Source organism: Monodelphis domestica, chromosome 3, assembly GCF_027887165.1.
Source record: "Monodelphis domestica isolate mMonDom1 chromosome 3, mMonDom1.pri, whole genome shotgun sequence".
Taxonomy (NCBI): Eukaryota; Metazoa; Chordata; class Mammalia; order Didelphimorphia; family Didelphidae; genus Monodelphis; species Monodelphis domestica.
In genome coordinates, this window is record NC_077229.1 from 258,669,344 (window position 1) to 258,678,611 (window position 9,268).

General features: G+C 36.3%; 1 long non-coding RNA gene across 1 annotated transcript; it reads right to left on the reverse strand.

Moving 5' to 3' along the window:
• Window positions 1-222: 222 nt before the first annotated feature.
• LOC103092039 (uncharacterized) lies at window positions 223-3,789 on the reverse strand. The gene is made up of 3 exons (XR_001628892.2): window positions 3,053-3,789; window positions 1,619-1,686; window positions 223-409 (listed from the first exon to the last, which is right to left on the reverse strand). It is a non-coding gene; the product is annotated as an uncharacterized LOC103092039 (long non-coding RNA).
• Between the last annotated feature and the right edge of the window lie 5,479 nt (window positions 3,790-9,268).

The following is a 9,268-nucleotide window of genomic DNA, read 5'->3' on the forward strand; positions in this document are numbered from 1 at the left end:
TATTTATTCATTAATATTGGATTTCCTTTATCTTGTCTAGTTACTTAAAAGCCCAATTCCACCATTTTCACCCTGTTTTGATTTGCTCCATTTCTGACCTGAGCCAGGTATTTCCTCCTCAGGCAATCTGGTGGTCTCCCCACTTCCAGGGGTCATATTGATGTCAAACTTAGCATGGACATCTGATTGGTTTTAACCCCACTGCGGCTCAGAACTCCTAAACTCAACAACCCACCATCTCCAGCCTCCATAACAATGGCATGCATCATCCTACCTCCTCCCTCTTGGAAGACAACACTATTCACATGGCTTATATCTCTCATGGAGGTCACAGCTCTTACCAAGGTTGTAGCTTTGTCTGGGGTCTGCCATCAAGGATCTGCCTTTGGTTTTTACATAGTTTAGGACCCTATGGATAAGGTAAGTGGTGGTTAACTATGAACATTTATATATATTTTCTAGTAGCATGAATAAGTAAAAATCATGATCTTAAACCAATTAGGTTTGGGCATTATAAAGTAATTCAAACTTAATCAGAGTTTTGGAGAATATTCCAATCATAGGAAAGCATTATGAAAGAGTTTAGTTAATTTCTTCAACTAATTAATAAGCATCCATTTTCTCTCATTCTATCATACACTGAAAAAATTTAAGAAAAATAAAGAAAAAAATCTTTGTAACAGATAGTCAAGCAAGACAAATTTCCACATTGGCCATATCCCAAAAAGTGTGACTCATTGGACATAGTTAGTCCATAACATCTTTATCAGGTGTAAATTTCTAGAGGTTTGTTGGTAAACATTTAGCAATTGGCTCTCAGGATGAAAATACACTCATAACACACTTTTCAATTTAAGCTAAGATTTTTTTTTTTAAATCCTTGTCTTACGATATATCAGCATAGTTGATTTTGAAGATATAAATGCTCACACTGAAAATTTAATAATCAACTCACTCAACCCAGTATGTGGTATTTTTCATCATCTGGAATCATGGCTAGATATTATGTGGGTCCAATTTAAGTCTCATTTCCGGTACAGGCTCACAAAGGAGAACGTGCTTTCAGCGTCTTGTTATAATTAAGCCAGGCAAAGTATAAAGCGCACGTGAGGAGAAGTAGGTACCATTTGTCTTATGGGAGGCCTCTTAGATGGAAGCAACAGAAAAAAGTAATTCCAAGAATTCTTAGGACAAGATAACTATGCATGGGTGGGAGTAGCTAGGCGTTCTCAATTAGAAAACAGAAAAAGGCTGTTAAAAAAAAAAACAATCTTTAGGCCACTGAGACCTATGTTATCCAGGTTTTTCTGTACTTTTATAGTATGTTTGGGGCAATAATTTCCATTGCCTAACTCAAAGTCCAACGTGGGCTTTCAGAATAATTGATTTCAGAGTTTTTTGTTTTTATTTCTTTCCCCCGAGGGTCCATGGAAAAGGTTTTTCCAGAATTATGAATGACAATATTCTTTAGCCACTACTTCCCCACTATAGTTCTTTCTTACAAAATTAAAAGACCAGAAACAAAAGGACTCTCGTAGTTTACCAACAGTCACTTAAAAGCACAAGTTCTTAAGGAAAAACATATTAAATAGGGAGAGTCAGAATATATTCAACTTACATTCATCTCATCCCCTAATTTCTTCTGTGCATTCAGGACTAACATCATTTCTTTCTTGTTTGAAGACACTAGAATGGTATAGAGAGCATTTGGCATCAGAGTCTGAAGTCTTGAGTTCAAATCCCACATCTGTGACCTTGAATAAGTCATGTATCCCTGGAACTTAATTCCCTCATCTGTAAAATAGACTGTTTGGACTATGTGGTCTCTTAAAGCTCTTTTAGCTCTCGCTATAGTCACCTGTTCCTATGCTCTGCTTTATACAGACATATCAGGAATCCTCTTCCCCACATCCCCAAATCATTCACATTGTCAGTTAAAGTCCAAAGAGGTTGGTATGAATTCTAGAATCCTTTTTCTAAGATTTTACTAATAGAATAGATTATTTAATTAATTAATAGGTGTAAGCCTATATAAATAGCCTGCCCACAATTTAGTTCCAATCCATTATAGCTAGTAACACTTTTGTACAAACTTGAATTGTTTATATAATTTTTAAGATAGAAAAAAAGAGGTGGATTGAGAAAAGAAATTATTTTTGTTTTCAAGCCTTTTAGGTAATTTTCCTCTAAATTCTACCACTAAATATTGTATATGTAGTTTAGAGTAAATAGATTCTTTACTAATCAGATACTTTCCTAGGCCATAAAAAAAAAATCACTTGATCTTCTCCAAGACCAAAACCAACATGAGTGGTAGCACCCGAGTTTGAAATGGGATTTAGCATGACTTTGAAGTCCAATTCAATTGATAGATAGATTGATTCAGTTGATCATGTCCTATACGAATAAAGAATAATTAATAAAATTGTAATACATAAAATAAATATATTCCTATTACATTTTCCACTCAACTTCCACTGGAATGTTTTAATGCTACAAATCACAATGGGTGTGATAGTACAGTTTATAGGGATATATTTTAAAAAATTCAATAATTTACACATATTAGACTCATGCACACTTTCAGGTGCAGATAGTATCCACAGGATGATAAAAATCATCCTATGTTGGCGTAATATATGGAATACATATTAGGTGTACTCTGCTCATGTCCCATTTATACATTCAATTAGGTAGTATAGCCCCATTTTATGCAGAAAGAAACTGAGATTCAGAGAGGTGTACCAAGGAATCATCACTAATAGATTAATGGGTCAAAATCAGATCTTCTGATTTCTAGTCAAGTCCTGAACCATGCCTCACATTCATGATTACAATATTTATAATTAATAATAGTTATTATATTAAATTATTTTAAAATTTTATAAAGAAGTTATTTAAAAAAAAAAAAACATATACATAGCACTTTAAGGTTAAGAAAGTGCTTTATAAATATCTCTTTTGATCATCCCAACAATCCTGTAAGGTAGATGCTATTATCATCCCCATTTTAGAGATGATGCAGGAGGCAGACCATGGTTAAAGGGCTTACCCAGAGTCACACAGCCAGTAAGTATCTGATCCTGGGTTTGAATTCAGGTCTTCTGAAGTCCAGGCTCAGTGCTTTATCCACTGAACCATCCAGAGAACTGATGATGATAAGAATGATAATGATGAGGATGATAAACAAAAATTCACTTTTTTGAGTGTCTATGAATAGAAAGAAGTAATTTAAATTCCTATGTATATTCAGTGTGTTCATTTTTTTTTTTAATGCTTAAGCATTTCTAACTCTCCTTACACCAGTCAGTAACAATCATTTCTCTTGTTCAGTGATGAGCTCCCCTCCAGGCAGTCTCTGTAGTCCCTGCTAAAGGTTCATTCACCCTTGCTTTGAAGTTGGCATCTGAGGGAGGCCCCCTTCGGAGATCAATCACCACAGAGGAGGTGGGGAGCCGGGGAGGGCTGGCGACTCAGTCCCCTTCGTCACAGCCTGGGACAATTCAAGTTTATGACTCTCCTCGGATCTGCCCGAAGCCTTGTTCCATTGTCTTGGAGCTGGTCCATATTTGCACAGGAAATTTTGTGTATCAAGCTGTGCTTTGGGCAGAAACATTGCAAAGTCCTTCCTATGACTGATAAACACTGTTTGGTTTGGAGGACGAGGAAAAATAAGGAACTTGGGATAATAGAGATGCTGGGGGAAACACCCGGGACTCCAGAAGAGAGCAAAAGAAGATGACTGCTTTGAAACTCGAATGCTGTAACTAACTCTAGGAACAATGTAACCTTGAAAAGGAAGCAGAGGCATTAGGAGAATCAATTTCCTGTCCACCCATCTGCAGTCAAAGCTCAGAGTTCAGGGAGGCTGGGGAATTGGCATGATAAATGTTATGGCTGGAAGAGAACAAACAGTCCGGGTCAAGGAATTGGGAAGATTCCAGATGATGGGCTCATAGTTCTGAGATTCTATTTCACCTCCAATTACTCAAAGTGATGGGTACCTGTCTCTTGTCCAAGGATCGTGTCTTGTGATGTTCAGATGATCAACTAATAATAATTTAGAGACCAAACTGAGTGGTGCCTTTTGTGCATTCTAGATTTTAAAATCTGTTTTTATTATGCATTGTATTAAATAACATATCACCATATACAAGTGGAAGTGAATATTCTATATAGTTTTTATGTTATATTTCTTCAAAGAAATCTTTCCTATAAATAAAAAAAGGTGACAGTGATGAGGAGTTTCCTCTATACCAATCCTGATAAGTAGAAATCCAGCTTCCTCTTCAAAACTCAATCTCTTATTCTTTTTTAAAATTTATTTATTTTATTATGAAATTAACAACAGCCACATAAAATGAGCATTCCCAAAATAGAGCATTAAAACTAATTGGCAATCTGGAATTATGCCCAGAGAGTTATAAAACTGTGTATGCCCTTAGACCCAGCAATACCACTGTTGGGTCTGTTTCCCAAGGCGATTAGGGATAAAGGAAAAGGACCAACATGTTCTAAAATATTTATATCCTTCCTCCTTATGTTGGCAAACTACTGGAAACTGAGGGGATGCCCCATAATTAGGGAATGGCTCAACAAGTTGTTCATATGATTGTGATGGAATACTACTGCGCTGTAAGAAATGAGGAGCAGGTTGTTTTAAAAAATAAAAAACACGGAAAGAACTACATGACATTATGAAGAATGAAACAAGTAGAACCAATAGAACATTATATACAGCTAGAGAACTAATATTTGAAGAATAACTTGTGAATGTCTACCTCCAGTGGAAGAATTGATAAATAGAAACACAAAAGGCCTAGTGTATATAGGCATTTTCTTTTTTTAGTCAAAAGATAATTTTGATATAACCAACAAATTAATTAATTAAAATATTTTTTATTAAGGCAATTTTTCATGAAGTCACAAATATCTATTACATTGATCTTGTTTCTCCTTTTAAGTATATAATAAATTCAGTATTTAAGTTTCAAAGCTGTCTTTTTGTCCAGGTTTCCTTTTGGTCCACTTCCTAGATTTACTGTCCTTTAAGGAAGCTCATTCCATCTCTGATTGCTAGAAAATTTCCCCTTGATTCTAGCTTAAATTTCGTGTCAATAATTTCCAACCATTTTCTCCTTTGTTAAATTCTCAAGGGCCAGCAGAAGACAATCTTTTTTTCAAAGGATAATTCTTCAAATACTTGATGAAAACTTTTATAAGTCACCCTCTCCAAGGCTTTTCTTCTTTAGGAAAAACATTCCAAACTTTTCTCTATCTCTGTAGGGTATTGTATTCAGCCTCTAAATCAACCTAGTCTCTTAAATGTGCTCTGGCATGTAGTACCCAAAATGGAATCCAGATATAGTCAAAAATAGCAGAGTTGAGCAAGAATATCTCCTCCCACATTCTAACCAAAAGGCTCAAAAATAATATTTTCCCTTATCTTAAATTCCAATATACTTGAGATATAGCCCATGTCCATGTTTTGGCCTTTAGGAAAGACTAAAGTTTAGGAAATATGATACTGATTGGTTATTCTTGGTAGATTATTAATCAATAAACATTTATTAAGTGTTTACTATGTGATAGGCACTGTACTTATTTCAGGAGGCACAATTAAAAGAAAAGAAAGTCTTTGCCCTTGAGGAATTTACAATCCAAAGGGGAAAGATAATACACAAAAGGAAATCAAAAAGGAGAGGAGAGGGCAGAGAAGATACATAGTTCAGGGTCAGGATGGAGAAATCCAAAGAAGTCCAAAAGCAGTACCGCTGAGATGTGAGATATGAAGAGAAAGCTATGCCGGACCTCCTTCTTAAATACAAGTCCTAAAGTCTATGGTCCTGCCTTCTCATCCAATGGTCCAATCAGGGACAGAGGGTGGGGATAAAGTACCAAAACTGACTGAATCTTAGAGGATAATGAGATTTCCTAATGAGTTTCCTGGGAAAGGAAAGCATGATTGAAAAGTCAAAAAGAAGTCCAAAAGCCGTTTAACTAGTAGGAAACTACGGATCTAGTAATCCAAGTGATACTCCTCTTGTATTGACTACTCCTATCCTTCATCCTTCTCCCTTCTGTTTTAGCCATACTGTACCTTATTTAGAATGCATCAGGGAATATGGTATAGGGTATCGATTTAAGCCCAATTCCTGCAGGACCACTTTCCATTCTTCAAGACTCAACTAAACATTCCTCCTTCTTCCTGATGTTAGAATCATAAATTTAGAGAAATGAAGGACCTTAGGAAGCATTTGATAAAGTATATCAATTTATTCTGAGTGGAGAGATGTCCACTAAAGAGTATAATGAAATTGAGTCAGAATGTTTGAATGACTTGACTCAAAGGGAGAGCTATTAATGATTCAGTGTCAACATGGCAGGAGCTCTTGAGTAAAATGAATGATTCGAGGATCTGTTCTTGGCTGGGTACTGTTTAAAATTCTTACTAAGGCCTTCTATCTGTTTAATATCCTGTGTACAACTACTGTAACTACTCCTTTAATGTTACTGAAAGAAACTATAGCATTTATCCATAAAACACCATTCTAATCCACAGTTGGAGACAAAGTACTAGGAAGAGGAATGGACCATTGGTCTAAATGTATGGCAATTTTTGTGCTACAAACTCTAAGTATACTAGAATGTTAAAACTTGACATGAGAGAGAGGCTAATAGTGAACAGAATGGAATGGAACAGTAGAATGAGAGAGAATTTGAGTAGTAGCAGAGTTGGTCTTTTGTTTTTCCTCATTTACTTTTAGATTACACTTGGAGTGGTTCCAGGGGTGAACTTTGCAGTAGATTGTGATTTTTAAACAGCAGCTGTGTTAACAGTTACCCCATTTTTTATATAATATGTTCACACTGGGAAAAATTCATAAGAAATCACATGCATCTAGCACTCATAAAGCAATTTCCTCACACCAGACCCATGAGACAGGCAGTATAAGCGTTATCATTCATATTTTACAGATGAAGAAACAAACTCGCCAAAGTCAAATAATTTGCTTGTGCCTAGGCAGGATTTTGATAAGATACTCCCAAACCCACCCCTTTGTAAAGGTAGGAAGTACAATCATCTTTTCCAATTCTGTAAGTGTTACATACTTCACATATTTCATGCTTTTTCATTGTATTTATTAGTTGCATTGACTTTTTTTCCCCTTTTCTTTTTTTCTCCTTAAAAAAATGTTCTTTGTTATTTGGAATGGACCTCTGGGAAGGGAAAGAGAAGGAATACTGGGATAACTATAATGATGTAGAAAACAGAAGATATCAATAAGATCTTATAAAAATGTTTATTTCCTAACTCAATTACTGACTCCTTTTCAACAAGAAACTAAATCATAATATATCCTACAGAGGAAAAATGGGAGAAAATCCTTTCTTTTACAAGATTCCTCAGGATAGGAAAAAATTTTAGCAACAAACGGATCCAATCCATCAATCCAATCAAATTCAACAAGCATTTATTAAGTGCCGACTCTGCACAAGACACCATTCTAGGACCCAGGGCTACTAAGGTCATTGTCAGACACAGGGTGACTGAACACTTGGATATAAGTAAGAGACAAAATATCTTTCTTGAAAAGAAAGGATCTGGAGTCTCAAAAGGAAGGCATCTCTGAGCCTCTCAAGGAATATTGTTGTGGATGTATGGGTTCTGCTACATGGGAGATCTTTTAATAAGGACTAAATGAAGAAGTGATGAGTTATGATAGTTATTGACTCCTGACTCAGAGGAATTCAAGGCAGATGCTTGTCAGCCTGATAACAAGAGATTTTCATCAATCCATACCTGTCCATGTCCTTCTTTATTTGCTATGAGAAGTCAGAGAAGAATCCACTCAATATTGTGTGGACCTTCTACTTACTTAACTAACATTTGTATGTACCATTTACTATACACCAGACATTAAGCTAAGCACTTTTCTTTAACCCTTACCTTCTGTCTTAGAATTGATACCGTGTGTTGGTTCCAAGACAAAAGAGCCGTAAGTGCTAGACAATTGAGGTTAAGTGACTTTCCCAGGGTTTCTGAGGTCAGATTTGAAGTCAGGACCTCCTATACCTGGCTCTCTGGCTAGTGAACTATCTAGCTACCCATATATGCTAAGCACTTTTACAATTATCATCTCATTTAATCCTCACAACAATCTTGGGAGGTAAGTATTAGCATCCCCATTTTATAGTTGAGAAATGTAAAGCAAAGGGTCATATGACTTGCCCAAGGTCATCTAACTATTAAGAATCTGAGACCAGTTTTGAATTCATATCTTCTTGACTCCAAGCCCAGAACTTTATCCTCATGCCCCCTTCTGCCTCTTCCTTTTGACATTGCAAGGATACCAGTGAAGCATGTGAAGCACTTTCTCTGGCAATAGAACTAGTGATCTTTTTCAATCAGACATTTCTCTGCTGATCTTCTTTACTCTGGGTCTTCATAGTTCCTTAGATGTCATGGTGACAGCCTGTCCACAAATACCATGCTCTTCTCTCTTCCCTTCTGAATGATGCTCATTTTTCATTCTTCAGAGACATAACCTCCATAAAATATTGATTTGATAAAAAAAGATCTACTCTGATGCCTCATTGTGGCACCAAGATGAATTTGGGTGTACAGAGGCTATTTGCCATCAAGGCACAAACTAAGGCAGATTCTATTCTAGTGGAAAGCCTTGGTCCTGGTAACAGATTGAGGATATTTTTTAAAGGACCAGGTCAGTTAAATACCAAGAGGCTCATCACCAGCATCCTGGCTACAAGAGAAGAAGTCTTTGACGTTGGGAACTCATGCTGTTGTTGTTGTAAAAATGTAGATGGTATATTATACAGCTGGTTCAAAGCAACTTCATTGAGCAATGTACATGTTGGTCCCTAGGAAAGACTTATCACAGTGCTGGGGCTTGGTTTCTACTTAACTGGGCGTGCTTCACTTAAAGCAAGAAGTGGGATTCTAAGACTGGAGAAAGGTTGGCTGCTGTAGTTCCAGGACAGGGTGAGAGAAGCTACCCGCCAATGTGGGAGTGGGAAAAGCAAATGAAAAGTCATAATGAGTAAAAAGACCTTTCTCCTGGCAAACAAAGGGGTTAATTATGTCTGCTATTTTCCCTAGTAAAGGCTATTCTTTTGTGAAGGTGGTATTTCCACCCTCATTTCAATATATTTAATATTCTGAGTCTCATTCACTTCCTTTGTCCTAATTTCATTTCTATAATTTCATTAGCAGAATCCTATTTGCTCACTTGATCTAGGCTAGGGC